Genomic DNA, 23,166 nt, shown 5'->3' with positions numbered 1-23,166 from the left:
TATCTGTATTTTCCCTTGAAGTACTTCCCACACTTCCCTACATTTTTTCTCTCCAACCTTGCACATGCTTCCCAGGATCACTGATTCACTCATTAATTACCTGTTACATAAGAAGGGGTGCATCTTGATCCATTTGTTATTTTTTTGGCTGCTAACAGGCCAAACAGAGAAGAAAATTGATGAGCTTAAGCCTTCCTCAGACTGCAAATACACAGGCCAGGCATTCCTTTCCAGCCACCTGGCTGATGAAACACAAAATAAATAGTTTGAGCATTTCACTCTTCTCAAATGTTACAGAAATTATTAATAATTAAAAAAGTACTGTGAAACAGATGATAAACAGAGGGGCAGAGAGATAAGCTATCAAAGCTTCATTTAATTAAGGATTTTTTAAAAAAGTCTTTATTTTACTCAATGTTAAGGAAGCCAGTAAATACAAGAAGTCTCATTTTTGTGCCTTGTGTAATGTCATTACAAGTGATACACAATTATTAACATTTTAAATAAACCAGTTACCTGAACTAATTTTATACAAGATCAGCTAAAACCTCATGATTGCCTACATATGAATGTATATCCTCTGGCTACTCTTGTTGTCTGAAGAAAGCATGGTTTTAAATGTGGACGTCTCTATATGTATTTAAAACTAAGTCCTCCAAAAATCTGCAGAATTATGAAACATTATATATGTTAGTCATCTAGAAACATCACTGTGACATCACTTGCACCACCTTTCCATAAAAAGAAAGTCATTCTTCCAAGCAGAGCTATTGATTTATGTCAGTTAATAGATTGTTATGTAATACTGTAAACAAAACAACAATGAAAATTCTTGGATTAAAAATGTAAGACTGTGAGGTAGGTGTAGAGAGAAGATCCTTTATGTACACATATTCATATGGAAATTACTAGCCTAATACTGATAACATTTCTGGAGCATCTCTGCTTAACAACTCACTATTTTTTTTTTAAATGCATCAAATGCTCCAATACAAATTTGATACATAAAATCAACTAAACAAAAAGACTTTTATTGTGTGTGTTTAAAATGTCACTAATCACAAAAGACACTAGTGAATCTGATTGTGGAGAAACAATAAAAATGTCCAGAGAGAGTAAAATAGCAATCATCACATTAAAAAAAATTTGGCCATCACTTCTTTGCGAGAAGATAATTTGTTTGCACATATAGTTTGTTAATGTAAGACAAGAATATACCCAAGCAAGTATTAATGTGAAAGGAGATTACAGTCAAAGGGGATTATAGTCATGCAATCGCCTGTGGGCATTTATGTGATTATGCAAAGATTTTTTTGTTAGTGCTAGAGGATTCTTAAGGAAAGCTACATATAAGGATGCACTTATAGATCCTTTTCTGGAGTGTTGCCCCAAAAATTGGAAGCAAGAGAGCACTGAAGAAAATTTTTCATTAAATGAAAAATACAGCTGAGCCATAATAGTTCCTTGTTTCATCATACTTCAGTCTTATATCCATTATTAGAAAGAAATTTCCCTTAAGCAGCTGTCTTGTTATGTGCTGTAGTTGCTGCCTTCTGTGAATGAGGCAGAATGGCAGAACAGAATAGAAGAAGCACAGAAATGTCAGAAAAGCCTAATTACATGGTATATATCTAATCTTATGCAAGGTTTTTGCATGGAGAACATTAGTGCTAAAATGTGTTTCAAAATTTTTTGATTTATTTTAATGATCAACATAGATGTTCTGTCTGGGCATACTAATGGTTCTTCAATTTAAAAGATGCAAACAAGCAAACAAAACCTTCAAAAGTTATGGCTGAAACTATCTCCTCACAGCTCAGACATTACTTACACAGTTCACTGCTTTATTGTTCTCATCAACTATGGTATATGTCTGTAATATTTTCAGTTAATTTCTTTGCTGGATATTGAAGTAGAAAAGTGCAACAGTAAACATTGCATATTGTAAAAAAGCAGAGGCTATAAAGGCACCAGCTATAAAACATGACATTAAGTGTCTTTTACATCGCTGTGTGCTCAGCAAAAGTCAGTCTGTAGCAAATGTTTCTAGAGTTATAGCATGAAAAATTTGGCTCATTGAGTTTAAGACCAAAAAAATGGAACAATTCTCTCAATGACAACTGGATGGAAACTGCTAGATGGTTCTCATTGGTTGTGAAGAGATCAAATAGAGTGCATCCAAATCAAGAGCAGTATACTGACTTGAAAAATTGAAGTGCTACTACCATTTAAAAGGGCGAAATTCTGAACAAGGTTTCATTAGATAAGAGGCAGCTTGATCTGTGCTTATTTGGATAAAAAGAAATTTTAGTGGCTGTAAATGTTTATTGGACTCTGCTGATTTAAATATACTGACAGTAAAGAAACATTTGCTGAATGTAGCTGAGATACAGACTTACAATGCAGTGGATGCTCAAGATCTTAAGGAAATGAAAGGTAAGCAGCTGAGAGAATCTTAATAATCTACACAACTTAATGGTGTTGGTCATAACGACAGTAAAGCTGAAAATTATGAACAATCTATTAATCAATTAAACATATTCTCTAAAGTGGTAAAATATGATGCAACTGTGTTACAACCTCACTTACTGCCATGTTATACCACTTGTGACTGATAGTCACAAACCCATTCTGCAGCTGTGGGTCAGGCAAGAGGCAACAGTAATGTGAGATGTGGTATCAGTTTTGTGCTATTAAGGTTCTTCTCATCAAACTGTTTCTGGATGTATTTGTTTAAATTAAAACCAGAGGTTCTACCCTTGTTGAAGGCAAGTTCCTATGTGTACACTTGTAATGACACAAGGATAACTACACAGTGCAAAATGGGCAATGCTGGCCAAGGTACAGTTATCAGATATCAGATAGCAAGTCCATGGTATACAAAAACACTGTCATCTTAAAGGGTTGTGTGCACAATTCTGAACTTAACTCCAGTATTATTGCCTGTGAAATCACAGACTTGTAAGGCAAAAGTTTTGTGTGAATACCCAAACTAAGAGCAGGATGGACAGAGTGGGATCGAGTGTACCACCAGATAACAGAAGTTGAATGGTGCTGTTGACAACCTGAGAGACTGATGATGTCTTCCAGAGGGACTTGGACAATCTCAAGAATTTTGCCCATGGCAACCTTATGAAATTCAATGGGCCCGAGCACACCTGAGGTGGGCTAACTCCTGTTCTCAATATAGGATGGGGGTTGAACAGATCTAGAGAAACGCTGAGCAGAAGGAGCTGGGAGAAACGGCCGATAAAAAACTGTGCATGGCCCAATGATGTGTGCTTGCAGACTGGAAAAACAATTGTATCCTGGGCTGAGTCAAAAGCAGCATGGCCAGAAGGTTCAGAGAGATGATTCTCCCCCTACTCTCATCCTCTGAGACCCTACCTGGAATTCTCCATCCAGATCTGGTGCTTCCAGCACAAGAAGAAAATGGGCCTATTCAAGTGCATCCAGAAGTGGATTGTGAGGATGATCAGAGGGCTGGAACACCTTTCTTATGAAGACAGGCTGAGAGGGTAGTTCAGACTGAAGAAGAGAAGACTACAGAGAACTTCAAACAGCATTTCAGTGTCTAACGGGTATCTAAAAGAAAGCCACAGAGGGACCTTTTACAGGACTAATGGATTTAAACTAGAAAAGGATGCATTCAGACTAGAAATAAGAAACTTTTTGCACTGAGGGTGGTAAAATACTGGAATAGATTGCCCAGAGAGGTGGAGATATCCCATCCCTGGAAACCTTTCAAGCAACCTAGATTGGAAAATATTCTTGCTCATTGCAGAGGGGTTTCACTAGGTGGCCTTTAAATGTCCCCTCCAACCAAAACTATGGTTTCCATGATTCCATGAGACAGACCCTCATAGGAAAATGCCATTTTTATAGTGAATGGTAACGAATGTGTACCTATATATTTATGCACATCTATAAACTATGTTCCCTCTAGGTCAAAGAAATGAGACAGATTATCTTCAATTTCCTATCCTACAGCAAGTTTCTAAGAAAAATAAGATTAATTACTTCTGGAAGATCTTATCTACATCTATTTGTCCATTTAGACTAGAAGGCTGATATTCAGATGACCTAGAGTAGAAAATATGAATACCATCCTTCATTTTTAGAGCACCCCAGGTGCACTTTCTCCTTTCACAGGTGCCCAGTGCCATTTGTGATGCTCTGAGACTTTGTCTCAAGATCCCACATAATACTATCCAGCCCTGAGCAGGTACTATAGGCTCCCACATAGTACTGAGAGATTATTCCTGATCAGCTGGAATGCTCCTTTAAGGCTCAGAGAGATGCATGTAGGGAACAACACAGAAGTTCTACATTCCAAAGATTTAATTCCCAGTTTTCACTCCTATGCCACATAACAGCATAGCTCTGTGTCTGTACGTTTTCATAGTTTTCATTGATTTCACAGGGATTTGTTTGTAAGGATATGAGACCAGAGCTTGTGGTTTCCTTTTTAATATTTTCTTTTCTTTTTTATTTTCTTTTCTGTAGGAATTGACGGTGTTGAATCTATAGCTATAGCTTAAATTTTTGTTTAGCTTGTTTTATTTTTTTTAAAGTAAAGCCTTTTTTCCTATTCTTTATTGCCTACATATTCTGATGCTAAAATAGTCTGAATGGGTGTAGAGGGCAGAGCCCCCACAATGCCTGGGGCTCTATGGTAAAAAGTCGGATTTGTGGGGCTGAAATTCCTACTACACACTTTGTATTTCATGCAGCAAACAGGTATGACAGAAACAGAGGAGAAGGCTGCACAGTGATGCAAAAAGCAGGCTTCAGAAATATGCAGGAGAGGTGTATTGAGAATTTTAAATTATTCATCAGTGTCAGCACACTTGACTGCCCCACTAAAATGCACAGGCATGTATGATGAAAAGAAACATCAAAACTGAACAGGAATGAGCAAATAACAAATCTAAGAAGCAAGTTTTCATACAATTTTGCAGGTAATTCAGGTGCAAATTCCTGAAGCAGAAAAACTACTGCTGAATGAAATTAAAAAAAAAAGAGTAAGGGACATGCAATTGTTAAGAAATAACACCTTCATGAGCACTAACAGTGAAATAACATTAGACGCTATATCAGAAGTGATCACTAGATACCTGACTGAGTGCAAGATGGGGACATTCAGAGTAGATATGTGTTTTCCCTTTCATTACTGAGCTTTATGGTTTTTTCAGTGATTTCTTCAATTTTCTAAAAAACATCATGCCTGTGTAACAGTGAGTTCATGGGAACTAGAAAATAATGAGAATACTTTATCAAAAATTTTAATGAACTAGAAATAATGTGTCACACTGTTGAGCCTCTTGCTTCCATAGATTTCAGTTGAAATGAAAAAAATTCTTCAAATTTGTGGAAACCTGAAACAGATACCATGCTTAGTTGGACTAGAAGATGGCAAAATCCACAAAACTTCCATCCTTTCCCACCCAAAACGTTTTGCAAAATAAGTGGGCATACCTTTACATTTTCCCCACCTTTCCTGCTAAATCACATGAGATCGTTCTTGGAGGCAAGCTTTGAGCAACTCATTTAATTAGCACAACATACCTTTCTTTGGGTCTTCTTCAGAAGTTCCATTTAAACTAAATGGCCCCGACACACTAATGAGCTACACTAGGTAGATACAAAGGAATTAATTTTTCATTTGAGATCTTCCAGTAAGATGTCTAAATGAAAAGAAAATATTTTATCTTGTACAAAGACATGATGATCCGGTACAACACTTAGGCCATGGAAGACTCTTCCCAAACACAAGGCAACCAAGTACCATAATAGATTGAGTTGGAAGTGACCTTTCAAAGTCATCTAGTTCTCCCCCCACCCTGCAATGAGCAGAGCCATTTGTACCTAGAATAGGTTGCTCAGAGCCCTGTCCAACCTGACCTTGAATGTTTCCAGGGATGGGGCATCTACCACTTCTGTGGAAAACCTAATCCAATGTTTCATCACTCTCATAATAAAAAAAAAAAAATACTCCACATATCTAGTTTGAAGACAGTGCTAATGCAGTTAGAGATTCCAAGAAGTTTTAAGAGCATGTGGTAAATAAACTATGAACTGTAGTCAGTGGCAAATGTTATCATTCAGATCACAAAAGTGGCATCAGAACTGACCTGGTCAAAAAACATGACAAGCAAGGAGCACTGAATCTATTTTAATATGGTCAGCTATAATTTTGTTAGCTGCAGCATGCTCTGCGGAGTGTGATGTGATGGCTGACTTGGCTGGGTATGCTCAAAATGTGTAGAAGAATTCAGTGTTGTATAACATGAAGGATTCTATAAGAAGTGACTGATGATTTAGGAATGTGAGGAAAAGCACACAAAACAAGCAAACAAAAAATAATTTCTTGGTCTGACATCACCAAAGAACAGCACTAAAGGTTGAGAACTGGAGTAAAACCTGGACTTCCCAAAGCATTTGCATGACATCTTATTAAACTTCACTTAACCATGGAATTACTTATTTTTAGTAGATGTGGGACTGATCTGCTCTATCCCATATAGCTTGCAAGTCTCACCTTGGGTATTACAGTGCGCTTCATTTGTGTCTTGAAATTATATGGCAAGCTTCAATACCTGCTTGTCCTGCTGCACAAATTCCTTTTCCCATCTCCTTTAAGGATCCACTGGTGAATAAGCTCAAAGTACTCCCCCAGCCAGCCAGCCTGTGGGTCACTGGCCATACTCTTCATTTGGTGTGCAGTCATGCTGTTCCTGCACAGAAGGTATGCTCAGCTGGTGCTGGCTGGAATTGCTTGAAGCAGTTGGAAGAGACTGTGAGAAAAAAAGCAGACAAAAAAGGCAGAAGCAGATGGAAGTTTCTGCTACTAAGCTATAGTAGTATTTCCAGGTGAGGAAAACCAATACATTGGACTTTGATGGCTGTCAGTATTCTCTTGCCTGCACAGCAGAAGGATGAACAGCTCTAGTGAGAATCAGACTCTCCATCCTGAAGTGCTGGCAGGGATGGATACTTCTCATGTATACCTTACCATAACTCAAATGTCACGTAACATTTCTATCCAGCCAGCTTATTGTAAATTCACTTTTACTTACACAGCTGAGAAACTTTGACCTGGGTCCTCCACAGGGCTTCATTCATATGTAGCAATAAGCTTTGTATTAGTGACATGATCTGATCTAGCTTTTAAATTTCCTGTTACTTTATTTATATCTCTTATAAAGTATCAGTGGGCTCAATAACTGAAAAGAAAGACCTTGAATTTACTGTGGACACTTTTGCGAAAATATTAGCTCATTGCATAATGAAAATCAAAAATAAACTGGACATTGGGAATTGCTGGTAAGAGCATCATTATGCCATTTTATACATTAAAAATACATAATCTGTTCACTCTTCTCTTTCTTTTTTTGGTCACATTACTTCAAAAGATACAGAAACTAAAAAGGATGAAAAGAAGAGATGAAAATGCTAGCATTTTTCCTGTGAATTTATGGATACACAGCCTGTCAGCAACAACAATGGGAAAGCAGTTGTCATGGGGGCACTGTGTACCTGCACAGCATCTGTGCAGGAAGTAATTGGATTGCATCCAATGATAGCTTGCTAAAATACAAAAGATGGTTAAATATACTTCTGGTGAGTGTATTTGTAAATGCTAATGATATCTCTTAGTTCCTGTATATATTGTTTGGGACCACAGCTAATCTCCTATTTAAATTCTTGGCATAACATCACAAAACCCGATATGTGGGTTTGTGGTACAAGATGTATAGACTGGCTGTACAGACCATTCTTCATGTTTTGCCCTCAAGTAGGTATTTGTCTTTATTCACACCCTAGATTCCTCATTTTATGTACAAAGTCATATACATCTAAAATGTGGATGTATAATCTTGGCATGACCCAACTCCTTCCATTAAAAACAATGAGAGCTCTGCATCTGTAAATCATAAGTGAAATTTATTCATAATTTAAATTTTTATTTTTATTCTGTCTTGCTTATTTAATATTTTCCCAAAATGAACATTTCAAAGAATTACCTTGTATGCTTCTTGCCTTATATTTTCCCAGGAAAAAATTGCAATCAGTATGAACTTTTAATTTTTTTCCTTATGAACAAACAGCAAAAGGTTACTTAACCAGCCACTAATTCATCTAAAGTACTATTATAATTAGGGGCAATTCAGCCAATACAATTGTTGATTCTGAGGGCTGTTCTCCAATCGAGATGTAAATGTCTCTAGCCTGAAGAGCTGGATTGCTCTCAAGTCTACTGCCAGGACTGAGAGGGAGCTTGGTCCTCTTGCCTAAATGTAGACTTCTAGTGTTTTTTCAGGTGTTTCAGGCTGTCTGAGATATCTACAGAAGGCAAACAGGTATGGTCCAGGGAAATCCTCATCCAACAAACTAGCACTACAGGACAGAAAGGCTTCCCTCAGGCAACTTTCATGGGGTAACTGATTCTTCCCTTAGCTCTCCCCTGAACTGTAACAAGAACTTAGACACCTTTGTGGACAAGTATCTTATGCCTTAATCAAAGGTTTTTTAGTGCAGCTTGGGAGGCTGTAACATATTTTATATGACCTCCACCTGGTGCTCAGGCTGGCTGTGGGTCTGGTGTAGGTTTGTGTCAGGTCTGCCAACCACATGCAGGTACTGTGGGCTTCTTACTGTGCCTCGTATTGCACGAGATGCCTCATTGAACTACTGGATTAGTTAGTTTAGGAAATTAATAGCCCATATAAAAAAGTATTTAGTGCTGCACCTGCTTTTCACTGGGATATCACTGATGCTTTGAATGAAAGATTACAAAACATCTTCTCTAAAAAATGCACAGGCATAAAGAGATCTTCTTGCTTCTACTCCAGTCTCAATTTTTTCCCTTGTAGTAATTGTTTCATAAGTTGATGACTGAGATTAATATATCTACTAAATTATAAAGTAAATTGAGACAAGAATTTTTTTTTGTTGTTTCTTATTTTCTTCCAGTAATTAAGCCTTTCCTGTATGCGTCGTATCCTACTTATGCTGATTTTCATTTAGAGCTGATGCTGGTCTGCTGAATACAGCTTTATTTAAATCCAAATGTTCTTGAAATTTTTCTTGCTTTTATACAGGAGAACAAATTTAAATACATGGAAAATCTGCTGAAACATCCGGAACCCCCACCACCACCCACATATGACAGAAGTATATTTCAGAAAGCCATAGTTTAGATGTTTAGTCAAGCTGCATAAATATTTTTATATTCCTCGCTGCCCATATGAAGCAGAAAAGGATTTCCTTTTCAGCCTTCTATTTTTTTTTTTTCTGGGTGCATAATTCTTGCTTCTCTGAACTAAAACTTCCTGGGTATGCAATACAGAGTGATTAGCACCTTAAAAGTTTATATTTATTCTCACATTTTTAGAGCACCCAGAAGCAGGGAGTGAGGGAGCTTGCCTGCTTTCTTGTGGTAAAACATTTCATAGTCCATTTATTCCACTGAGGAGGATGTTACATAATAGCACCACTACCAAGGGCAATGGGATAATGAAGCAGCTACACTGTACGAATATGTTTTTGGATTTCTCAATGAACCATTTAAATTGAAGGTAAATATTCCAGAATGTGCTTTTCACTTATTTATTTTAAGGTAAATTATTTATTTAGGCTACTAAAATAGGGATTGTATTTATTAGGCTTGGCCAGCAGGGCTCTCTCTTGCATTATATTTGAATTCAATCAGGCCATTTTAATTTTGTGTGCATAGTGTCCTCTTCTAGGCAATTTTAACCCTGAAATGATAAAGCACTAGTCTTATTTATGGAACCTATTAGCAAGGAATTAGAATGCCTTTGGATTCCAAGTTACAATTGAAAGATACTTCCAAGACTTTTTGCTTTTTAATTAATTTGATTCTTTTTTAGTGATGATGTGTATATGCACTTAATGCCCAACAGTTTTAACTGCAATGTATCTTATGTAATTTAAATAGCAAAAGTTGTAAAATTGGAGTACTTGCCACTGAAATATCAAAATCTTAATGTATACTTCCAAGATCTCAGGGAAATCCTGATGGTTGTCCAGATCCCACGTTAGACAAACAGATACTATGACTCTAGCTTGAATCTGTGTTGGGACAAGACAGGTACAGAACATTCCTTCATGTCTTATGGTTCTTATAGAAAGAAAACGAAATCAGAGTTCCTCATTTTGAACAGTCAGGATTCAGGATTATACTAATTAAAAAAATATATTCCCTTTATACCAAACCAACTAGGCCCATGAGCCAATCAAGGGCCTTCTTCTCACAGGAGTCAGGATTCCCACAGAACAGGATCCACTGTACAAATATGCTGCCCTAGTAAGTAACTTTTTGGGTTTTTTTGCAACATGTAATACCATCAGTGCCAAAGATATTCCTGTGTATTTCTCTGTGGTAATTGTATAATGATTTTTGAAAGTAGAAATCTTGATAAACCATTGTAATTTTAAAGGTATGTAAAGAAAAATTTCCAATGTGAACAGGAAGATCTAGTAACCTAGTGGAAGATAGTTATCCCATTTATCTCAAATGCCTATCCAGGACTTTTAAAAGTGCCTATCTCTCCTCATCAGATTCAGCTATACCTAGCTTAGACTAATGACCTATCTGTTTACACAAGAAAAAAAATGTGTGAGATGCTTCCAACTTCCTCTTCCTACAGGATTTCCCTTTTTATGTCCAGAAACTATGTAGAGACTTTAGAACCCAAATCCTTGTCATTTTCAGAAACATCTCTGTGATGCAACTGCAAACACCCATGGGAGATAAAGGAAAGGTTGTAGAGAAGACTACAGAGTCCCAAGAGTACCTAACTCGCCTCAGGACAAGCACACTGCTTGGCAGCTGCTAAAACTGACAGAAATTCTTTTGCAGGACTGGTGTCATTTTAATAGTTACTGTGATAGAAGTGGGGTTTTTTTTGCAGGTCAGCTTGCCCTACTTGTTATTCTGATGTTGCTAATTTGAAGAACTATTTCCTTTCCTTTGAGTTTTACAATGATGCAGACATCCAGCATTTGTAATAATTGTCCTTAAGTTTTCTTAAAAATTATTTACTTTAAGAGGTATCTGTTGTCATTTTATGAGGCATGTGTATCTCTGTGAGCACACAACTTTTCACTGTTGTGTTTATACCAACATCACAGAAAGCTTTCAAGTCAGAACTTTAGAGGACAGACTTTCAGGTATAGTTGCCTGTTCATGTTCTAGAGTACAATTTTATTCAAAAACTTAGAAAATCTTAGGACAGATTCCAGAATCCTGAACAGCCAAGAAATGTTTTTGAATGTAGATGTATAAGAAAGAATTTAAGCAATTAGTTTTCAAAGTCTGACATTGCAGATTTACATATAGCTAAAATGTTAACTGTATATAACAGCAACCAATGATCCAAGATTCAGCTCATCTAATTTAGATCAATCATAAATTAGATTACAGAGCGACTCTTAACACAGAATAAGATCAATATCTTCTTGGTTTCTAGCTTTTTCCATTGACTGAATACAGAATCAAGATGACTGCCTCTGAGGCTACTCAAGATAAAATAAATTAATTCTTTCCTGTTTGACTCTACTGGAATATTTAAATATGGAAAGGATGCAACAATTTTTTTTTTTTAAATACTGGATGTAATAGAAAAAGACAGGATAAATTAAGATTGAACCAAGGTTTAAATTAATTCTGAATCACTGGGCAGTCTGGAGATTCTTAATTCTTTGTTTTTGCTTTTAATTTCCTGTTAAGGATTCTATCTGTGACCCAGATCCAGAAATGATAAAACACTAATAAAAAGGCTTTTATTGTAGAATTTCTAGCCATGAATGGGACAAGACCAGAAATTATAGTCTTTTGTTATTATTATTAATAAAGCGAAAGGAATAACAATATATTATTCTCAGGGTTTTTCTAATGGAAAGAAAATTAAGTTCCAAAAATCATGGACCTTTACTCAACCAATCCAAAATTGACTGCTTCCTACCTCATGGCCTTCTGCCATGGACTACTGAACATAAGCCTAATGACATTGACCAAAATGAGATTCCATGTAAATCACAAAACTTTATAGCACATCAGGCATCTCTAGCAGAAATAAGAGTTGAGAGCAGACATTTTATTTAATTTTTGCCACTTTCCAGATCAGTGCTGCACAGTGCCAGGATTCATTTATGATTCTTTTGTTCATATCCTTGTTCCTTCACTTTTACCAAGGTCAACATGCTGTACTAGAGACAGTAACAACAAAACCCAACAGAAATCTGACAGTAAATTTCATTTAAAAATCAATCTTTATTATAACATAACAAGACCATTTCTAAAGGCTATCTCTGTAAAAGTATGATTAGTATTTAAGGATGGATACACATGGATAGTTAAAGGTATATGTAATGAAATTGTAGAAGAAGCATAAAAATATGTAAACTGTCCTTCTATTCTTAGTCATTAACATCAGTTATTCCTAGAATTTCATTACTGCAATTTTTACTAGTAGAATCTTATACAAAACCGGTATAGGTTATTTGAGTAAATCCATATTCATTCAGCAACAGTTTGCACTTGCAAGAAAATTGCAGGGTTGCTGGAAACAACAGGAGAGGAATTAGGATAACTGTAAGGCAAAGAACATAATTGTCAATTTATTACCCTTTTGCTCTTTCTGTGTTAGGAAAAAAAAAAAAGTGGAGGGTAGTCTGGCATAGGTTCATAAATTTAATATGGAAATTCAGGACTACCTGCACTTCTGCCAGAAATGTGTACAGAGTCATGAGTGATATTCATGTTAGATATATTTTTGTAGAAATTAGGTAAATGAGCAATTAGCATGATTAACCATTCCACTTTAGCTTGACATCCTCTCACACCTTTAAAAATACACTTTTTACCACCAGGGATCCATGCATTGATATATTGGGGGTTTTTTAGGTGCTTGCTCTTTTTAATTGCTTTAAGCAAGAGGTATGCAATTAGTGAAAACATTAAAAATAAAGAAACAATAATCAAACAAGCAAAATAGAAAATAAACAGCACCAGTAAGCACTGTGTAGTTGTTCACTGATAAATGATATATAGATGGCATTGGAAATGTAAAAATTGTGACTGAATTAAAATTTTTTTCTGCTGAACAGTAAGGTCACTACTGTAGATCACTGACTCTCTGGCTTATAACTTCTCAGATTGCTTTAACTTCACACATATGCTCTTCCAAGTCTATTTTTGTGGTAAATAGTTTCAGTTCTACCAAGATTTTACAAAGTATGTTTTAGAGATAAAATTTATTTCAACTCTGACCATGGTCTGACTCTGCTTTGTGACTAGCACTTCAAAGTTCAAAGCTGATACCAACTTAAGAGAAATCATCCTTCTCTCAGAGTGAAAATGTTTTCAGCTAATTGCCCAGTTTTCAGCTAATTGTCTTTTATTTTATCACTGTGGGCAGGCAGGTGTTTAGCTACTCCAGAAAAGCAGGGATGCATAACATGCAACAGTTGCCTGGGAAGACAAACTCCATCTCTCCAAATATTTTCCCTTTTCTTCTCCTTCACTTTTCTTCTTCTTCCCTAGCTTTATGTGCTGAGCACGATGCCATACAGTGTGAAATGCCCCTTTGGTCTGTTGGGGGTCAGCTGTCCCAGCTGTTTTGCTTCCCAGTTTCTTGTGCATCCCCATCCTCCTCACTGGTGAGGCAGCATGAGACAGAAAATGCCTTGTCTCTGTGTAAGTGCTGCTCAGCACTAACAAAAACATCTTTTTGCATTATTAATACTGTTCTCAGCACAAATCCATAACACAGCCTCATGCTAGCTGCTGTGAAAAAACTTAAATCTACCTACCACAGCCAAAACCAGCACAAACAGTAAAAAACAAAACTAAACTACAGCAGCTCTAGTAACTAGATACTCAGGAAAATTGGTTTTATGAGGAATTAATACAATTTGCAGGAAGATTACTATGAGTATAGGTTTATAGTTATCCTAAAGTCTACATAGGATAGACTGTATCCTAAGTCTACATGTGAAGAAGAGAGGTGACAGGAGAAAACAAACAAATAAAACACACCAAGACCTAAGCAAAATAAGCAATCAAAGAAACACCCCTCTCCTCTAGAAATCACAGCAACAGTCCATACAAAAGACATAAAAAACTAGATAGAACTGAGAAATGAGATTATCAATAAAAGGTTAATTAAGAGAATATTGATTTATAGTGCCATCAACTCTTCAAAGATGTTTGAAGGACATTTATTTATTATTCTTCAACTAAAACATAAAACTTTTATCTAAAATCAGCTCTCTGTAAGATAAAAATACTTAGAGCTTCTTTTATGAAAAGCTACAACCAACAAATTCTTTGAAAAACAGCTGTGGGTTGACCTTGACTGGCTTCCATACTGCCACCCAACAGCTTTCTCACCCTCTCTCCACAACAGGATAGATTGAGAAAATAAATGGAAAATCCTAAGGGACAAGATAGAGACAGTGAGATCACTTATCAATTACTGTAATAGGCAAAACAGTTGACTTGGGGAAAAAAAAAATCAATTTATTGCCAAATAGAATAGAGTTGGATAGTGAGAAACAAAGAAAATAATTTTAATACTTTTCCCAAACCCATCCGTTTTTTCTTCAGCTCAGTTCAAATCTTTCACCCCTGACTTTTCTACCTACCCCTAGTCTGAGCACCCCTGAGCAGCAGGGGTGATGAGAAACAGCGTTGTGGTAAGTTCACAACATTTCGACTTTACCTCTCCTTCCTCCTAATGCTTTTCCCCACCCAAGCACATGTATTCTCCTTGATCCTCAATTCCTCCAGGAAGTATCCCCCCACTTTTGTGTGGGAGCCTCCATGGTCTGCAGTTGGACATCCATGCCGATGTGGTCCTCTCCATGTAGCACCTCCTTCCCTTACTTCACCTCTCATCTTGGTGTCTGAAGAGCTGTTTCTTCTCAGATTGTTTGTTGGTTTATTTTTGTTTATTTGAGTTTAAATTTTCCACTCACTTCTCGCTTCTGGGGAAGCATTTTCTCAAATATATTTTCCTAAAGGCACCACCATCTTAGCAGCGGGGTTCAGCTGTATCTAGGATGGTTTTGTTGGAACCCACTGGAATTGTCTGTCTAGAATGGGACTTGGAGACTTGAAGCTGGGTGAGGTAAATGTTATCCTTTACCAGTTTTCTCTAGACAGTATTTCTACTCTGTGTTCTTCTGGCTTTCTCTAGGTAAAACATGAATCATGGCCACTCCAACGCAGCCAAACTGATTAAAGAAAAGAGTAATATAAACAAAAACTTTCAAAAAATATTGATCAGCAGCATGAAATTAGTGTATTTTTCTAAAATATGGCTCTGGCTTTGGGATGCAAAAAACAGTCAAGAAGTGTTCAAATTTACTGGTGTTGTTTTCCCTGCTCCCTTGAGAGCTGGATGGAGAGTGGTGATCATAAAGAAACAAAACCCTATAATTGCATCATTTTTAAAGTCCATTATATCTTACAAAAAAATTTCTGCCTTATAAAGGAACTTGTTTCCTTTCAAAGACTGAAAGAGATTATTAATCTCATCTAAAGTATCTTTTTAACTGAATCTGAAATGAACAGAAATTTTCAGTTTAACCAAGGGGAAGTAAGGTGGTTTTGATTTTTTGGTTTTGTTTTGTTTGTTTCTTTGGTTTTTTTGGGGGTTGGTTCTTGTTTTTTTTTTTTTTTTATGTGAATTAAGGAGCACTATAACCTTTATTAAAAATAACATGGGATTCTGTGAGCAAGGTATAATCAAGAGGAAATATGGAATGCACTGCTTCTTTTCTGTTTCTGCGAAGGATGAAGTGCTTTGAATGAAATTCTTCACATTTGTGAGCAGCAAAGTAGTGAAAGAAGTACCAGTATGATAAATGCACTTCATTTCTCTCATCTGTCTGCAAGTGGAACTTGTGGAAGACAGAATGACAAAATGATTGAAAATAAGGTCTGGGCCAATTTTCCATTGAATCTTGATCAAATGTGACTTTTCCTTATATCTAAATTCACTGTTCATTTTGTGTGAGTTCTTCTGCCAAGCCTAATCCATGAATCAACATTTTCAAAATGCAAAGTGTATTTCAGTGATACTGAAACCTCTCTAACAGATCCATGAACAAGACTTCAATGAAAAATTTTACACCCTTTTATAGAAGCTAGAGAATTTATTGGAGTTGATGACAGTTCTGAAAAAATTACTGTAGAAAAAATCCCAAATTTCCAAATTCCAAACTGAGTGCACTGTATTTTTTTATAGATTTTGTCATTGTAGGAAAATACCATTCTCTATTATATAAGTAAGATGATCAAATATATATAGAAATTTCTCCTTTAGATTTTAGGCTCTTCCTCAATTTGGTTTTGAAAAGTAAGAAATATCTCAGTTCTTAAAGAATGCTGATTCTGTATCAATTTCCTAGATTAGTTCATGACAGCATTTGGGGTTTTTTGGTTTTGTTTTCACTTTTGTTTGGGGGGGGACACTCTTCCCTCCATATCTGTATATTTCCATGGATACTTCATTCCTTGAATGTTGTATCTATTGTATTCTTTTTATGTCTATTATATTTGGGCTTTTTTATTATTTGTTTTTCTTTTTCATCTAATGCTTTAGTATTTATCTTTGTAATGGACTTTTCTCAAGACACATCTAATTGATTCATTGAGGAATAGCATGTTTTGCTGCCACTATTCCATCCTTTCCAGAGGGAGGGAACTGGTTCTGCTGCAGTGTGCTTCAGTAAGTCTTCCACAATCTATGAGGTCACAATAAATATTTATCTACTTGCCATTTCTTTAAGAAAATAAAATAGTCCCAAAAGAATTCAGATCTTGCTTACATGTACAATAAAGCAAATGAAAAAGAAAAAATAAATAAAGAAAAATATGTGGACATGTTTCCAGTACTGGTTCTTATGGCAAGCTCAAGAAGCATTTATCTGCTGTGGTTTTATTATTTAAAAGCTTTTCTTTCCTAGCAGTATGTTAAAAGCCTTAATATCATCACGTTGTAATGTAATGATAATTTGATGTGATTGAACAATACCAATAGAACACAAGAGCTAATAATGTGATGTGATGGACAGTCATAGTTGTTCACATGTTATGTTGATGGGCCGGTCTAAATAGCAAGTGTTTCAAAAGACATCATATCAGAAAACACAGACTGCATAGCATCTCCTGAAAGCCTAAGACGTGATTATAATAATCAGCTTACTGCTTTGCACTTGCTGCAAGCTGTTTGCTATTTCTATGGGTTCAAACTAGTGCTGTTATGTCATCTCAAAGAATTTCAGATAAGATTGCATCAGAAAGAGAACTCTTACTTGTAGAGGTTTTGTACATTTATGCATCAACATAATGTGCAAAAAGGTATCTTCCAAAAACATATATTGCTTCAGAAATATAATGAAGGAATTTACATGAGAAGAAAATATTTTTGAACTTCTCAGTGCATAGCAAATCATACAAATTCTTTTTTTCGCCCATAACATGTCAATGTCTTTGATGTCAATGTTTGAATACATTTTATTTACTAAACTTGAAGAATTATTTCATCATTCCCGGAAAGATTCCCCAAAATCAGCTAACAGAACAGTTTATAGGAGTTTATATAAATCTTATTAAAGACAAAGTATAAGTGATTTTTCAAAAAAACATGTAAAATTGGAGGGAATAAACACAGTTTTATATCTTCTTTATATAAATAACGTTGTGCTTTATATCTTCTGTTACAGTATTAAATGCAAAATCAAATCACTATGCTACAGATTTACATCTACTGTGTCTGGGTCTTCTTCCAACGCCTGAATATACTAGGCTATGCCTATGTTTACAAATTATGATTATGTTTACAAATTTCCAACCTCTAATGATAATCTTTTGCCATTATTACTTTTCTAAGACCTCTCAATTTCTTACATTTTGTTTCAGTCCATATTACAGTATGCTGGAGAGCAATGCCTTGGAAAGGGACTTGGGGGTGGGGGCAGTTTTTGGTGCCAAAATATATATATATATATATATATATATATATATATATATATATATATATATATATATATATATATATATATAACCATTAGTGTTCAAAGGAGCAGAACAAAGATGGTGAAGGGCCTTGAAGGGAAGCCAAATGAGGAGTGGCTGACATCACTTGGTTTGTTCAGCCTGCAAAAGAGGAGGCTGAGGTGTGACCTCATTGCAGTTACAACTTCCTTCTGAGGGGAAGGAGAGGGGCAGGCACTGATCTCTTCTCGGTGGTGACCAGAACAGGACCTGTGGGAATGGTTTAGGTTGGATATTAGGAAAAGTTTTTTCACTCATAGGGTGTTTGGGCTCTGGAACAGGCTCCCCAGGGAAGTGGTCACAGCACCAGTCTGGCAGAGCTCAAGAAGAATTTGAACAATGCTCTCAGGCACATGGTGTGATTCTTGGGGATGCCACTGTGCAGGGCCAGGAGTTGGATTTTGATTATGTTTATGGGCCCCTTCTAATTCAGAACCCCTTCCGATTTTCTGAAATTCAATGATAAAAAGAAACATGAAAAATAAAACTAACATGTAGAAGCTGATAGTTGCAGATATAAACCCCATATGAATGAAATTCTATTTTTCTTAAAGGAAAAATTAGAAATATAACCACCACTTTTCTGGAATGACTAAAAAATCAATGGCAAAAAATAAAAATATTCCTTTTTTTTTTTTTTTTGCTTTATTGTCTTAGGATAAGGGAATTAATGCAGCTGGAGCACATTTTTTTACCTTTTATTCACATTTTACCACATATTGCTTGTGTCATATGCTGACTTGTGAGAAAAGCCTGTAATCTTTACAGCAACCTTTTTTGGCACTACAACTAAAGATAGATTTATAGCAAAGCGTTCCAATTGTGCAGATTTTAAGCTCCTGAAAAGTTGTATATTACACTTCAAATTTTACAGTATTAGTGAAAATAGATAAACTTGCACTGTGTAGGTCTAATAAGAAATTGAGGTGTTCTGGTTTTGCCTCATTCTTACTGTAGACAAAAAACTACCTTTGAAAAAACATGTTTTTAGTTTTAGGCTCTAAAATAGGGAAAAGTCATAGAAGTTGCTTTTAGAAATTTGGAAATACTCCTACTTTCTCTTTTAATATTTATAAAATTCTTATCAAAAGATTTAGTGGTGACATTCTATACTTTACAAGTAAGTTTTCTATCTCTTTAAAACCTTCCCCTTCCCTTCCTTACCTTTTTTCCAGTAGTCATTCCAGTTGGCTGAATGTCTATTCCAATATTTTTTCTGTTTTATCTCTTACACTTGGTACCCAAAAAATGGACATAAAGGTTCCCGAAGCTGGTTAAAATTATGGCACCCACTTCTCATGTATTAATTTATTTTTACAGTTGCAAAAGTTGGAGAAATTTAATTGTCTTATCTTGATATGGCTTCCATTGTTCAAGTCATGAAGGTATTCTGCAAAGTCTAAAGAGCACCTTTTACTTTCCAGAAGTTCCTATTTATAATATTTCTTATCAGTTTACTTAAGCCTTAATATATTCAGAATTAGGGTGTAAAATATTATTCTTACACATCTGACTTTCTTTAATCTATATAAAATGAATTCACTACTATGGTCTGAGGAAATTTATGCCATATAAAACTCACAACATAAAAAGAATGCTTAGATATTGTTCATAATATCTAAAGTACTGTATTCTGGATATGGCTTTGGTGAAGTAAAGGCCTACAATTTACTGCTTTTCATATTAATAAAGAAGAAAAGAAAAGAACTAGGAAAAGGAGTAGAAATAAAATGCACGTTGCTAGAGAGTTTTTTGCAAAGTGTTTTTTTTTTTTTTTAATATTTAGTGAATGTCAGATTAGTTCATATGTCTATATCTAAATCTTTAATTTTTCGGCTTAGACTCCCCTATCTACTTTTTATGTCCTATCTCTGAAACACTTTCTAGAAAGAAATAAAAAAGATAGAAATAGAAATGGAAACTGTTAAATGTGGGAAATGACAGCAACTGATCTCATAAACCTAAAGTGCTGAGGGCTGTAATGTTAAAAACTGTCAGTCATCATACCCATATGATGGAATCTCTTCCAGAAAACTGAAAGAGATTGATGTTCAAAGGTTTGCTAACGGTGTGATCACTAGCTAGATCAAAATAGACTACCTGGCCAGCTGGTGAAGGGGCCAGCTGGAAGTGCCTAGGAGATGGAGAGATGTTTCCAAGACCAGGACCACAGGAGGAGCTGGCCATCTGTGGGACCAAAGCCAGCTGCTGGGGGGACCATGGAGTCTGTGCGTGTTTGCATCTAGGGGGAGGTGGATGGGGAGGATAAGGATCTGTGACCACTTGCTGCATGGACCATGAGTTCAAGGTCAACTCCTGAGGAGTCTGTGGTGTGTCAGTGTGGGAGGGTGTGCGTTTGTAGGTTCCCAGTTCATAAGTGTGTTAGCAAAGAGGATCTGGAGTGGTGTTGCAGTTAATGTTTATTTCATTAAGTTACTGTTAAATAGTTCATTCTGTTATCTCCCCATGTTTTCCCAGGTTGGTTTTTCCCTAAATTGTACCCTCCCTTGAAGCTGTCCCTCAAGCTACTCCTCACCCTTTGTTCTTGTCCCTTCCCCACCTGTCAAGGCAACCCTGCCCCTCTTTCCCTGACTGTCAAGGCAACCCTGCCCCTCTATCCCTGACTGTCAAGGTGACCCTGCCCCTTTTTCCTGAATGTTCCCTGCCACTCTCCCCTTGAGCCAATCCCTGACTGAAACACCCACTTGGAAATCCCCTAATCCGAGGCACCTCATTGGCCCATATGACCTTTCCCTCTCCTCCCCCTATCCTGACTGGTCCCACTGTGTGATGTAATCACCTTGCTACGCCCTTGATATTCTCCTATTGGTTGATTTTCTGTATCCACCCTCTGGTTTGTAGCTATATTTAACCCCTTGCAGAGAGGTGGTTGGGGTTCTTCTGCCTTTTTTTGACCTTCTGGTTGCTGCTGTGGCTGTAGCAGCATGCACTGCAGAGTTTGCAGCTCTTTGGGATCAGCTGTGGGCAAACCTGAGTGCCCAGCTCTCCCCCACTCCGTCATGGCTACGGAGTGGGGGAGAGCTATCCCAGGTTCCAGTGGGCTTCAGCAGAGTGGCACCATGGTCTCAGATGCTCTCCTATGTCCAGGTGATAGCTAGAGAGGCTGTGTCAAATTTGTGGAGGTAATCCATATTGTACATATGGATAAATCTTGCACTATTGGATATGTGATAGAAGCCTGGCGCAGGATGACGAGGCTATTGACACTGTGTTTGTGTGAATGCTTTCCATGATCTGTGTGCCTGAAGGTGTTTATATGTGCATATGTATTGTAGATGAGAGGTTTTGTTCCTACTGGGAATACAAGCTCAAGTTCATTTTTCTTGGTCCAGGGAACATGGAGCTATGTCAGTCTTGGCTGGATTTGACTCTACTGCAAGAGATGCTCCAAGTTAAAATGCGTCTTTTCCCTGACGTCACTTGAAAGTTCAGCCTAGCTCTCTGAACAACACCGTGTCCTGATATAATTTTAAGTTACTTTTTCCTCTGGTCTATTTGTTGTCCATGTTGGGAGTACGGTTTCAGCTCAGCTGGCTTGATAACTAGCCTAGAAAAAACTTAGGGATTTTGTACAGCCTTGCTCAAGAAACTTGGTCCTAAAGTCAAATTATTGAAACACAGGCAATGATACAGCTATGTGCATGCAGAGATAGCTTAACAAACAAACAGAAACAGGCAAGAAAACCAGCAATGTGTGTATTTTAGAATTGTGTCACAAATAAAATTATATGTAATGAAAAAAAACACCAAAGAAATTCAACGAAAAGTATGGCAAGCGAAAGGAAAGCTATATTATGTATAGGGAGTGAGAAGTATTCATTGAAGTAGGTTGGAAACCAGATTGAAAACTATCAAAGAAGATGGAAAAGGAAGACTATTTACAGAAATGTGTCAAAGCCAGTATCTCCAATACCTATGTGAGAAAATCCAAAATGAAGCAATGATAGGCTTATATGTGTTGGGTTTTTTAAATTGGAAGCATTTTAATAAATTGAATCTGATTTTTGTATAGGTAGGGATAAGTAGGTGATGGAAGCTGGATTGGAGGGAACATTAAGGGAAAAGAAACCTAACAAAATAAATCTTAGAGGGCTCCAGACAAAGGGGATTTGGTAAAAGCTTGCAGAACTGTTGCACTGAAAAAGAAGAATAATGATTTTGTCAGAAAGTATTTTGAAGTAGAATAAGGTGTCAACTTGTCACTGAATTTTGTCCATTGCAACCACATAGACCCAAGCACTCAGAATTTTTTCTGAAGTGTCTGTAAAGAATCCACTGTAAAAACTGACAAACTGCAGCTCACCAAGTACTTTGCAGTTTCTGGAACTGAGGAAATATATATATATATATGTATGTATATATATATATATACTTGAAGAAAGACTAACACAGCTGTGAAGTTCTAGGAAACGAGAGCAAGAAACATCAAGTGTGCTGCAAGTATTCTACTTTCATCAGTATGCAATTTGATGATCTCCATGCCAAAGGGGAAAAAATAATAATCCCTAGCAGTTTGTCAAAAATTAATGTGTTGAGAATTTCTTCCTGTGCCAAACTCACGTAAACACTGAGTACTTGAGCAAGACATCAATAAGGAAAATTCCAGATCTGAACAGCAGTAAAAAAACTTATACATTCTGCTGTGCATGCTATCTTTTTCTGTGATCACCATCTAATGTTTGATATGAAAGTGAAAAAACCTTAAACATTGTGTATGAAGGCCAGAGAAAAAATCTTCCCCATCTGCAGTAAGTGATAAGCAGAAGCATGAAATATGCATTTAGCATTATAAAATATTTGAAAAATAGATGTACAGCTGAATCTAGTGCTAGAGCTATTTTAAATGGGAGTGCAAATGGGACTACACCTTTTAAAAAAGCTTTTATGGATAGATGCTGCATTTTTGAATGCTTGAAAATAATTTTTTATTTTGTTATTTAAAGTGTGCAAGGCACTAGAAATTTTCTCTAGTTCCTTTGCAAAGCCATTTTATATTTCATTATGAAAAATATTTTATGCAACAATTCATTTCAAAATTTATCACAATATAC

The sequence above is a fragment of the Melozone crissalis genome, unplaced genomic scaffold (assembly GCF_028551555.1).
Source record: "Melozone crissalis strain CALT ecotype California unplaced genomic scaffold, PUWL_Pcris_2 ptg000013l_1, whole genome shotgun sequence".
In the NCBI taxonomy this organism is placed as follows: Eukaryota; Metazoa; Chordata; class Aves; order Passeriformes; family Passerellidae; genus Melozone; species Melozone crissalis.
The sequence above is the reverse complement of the archived record's forward strand: the minus strand, read 5'-3'. Positions refer to the sequence as shown.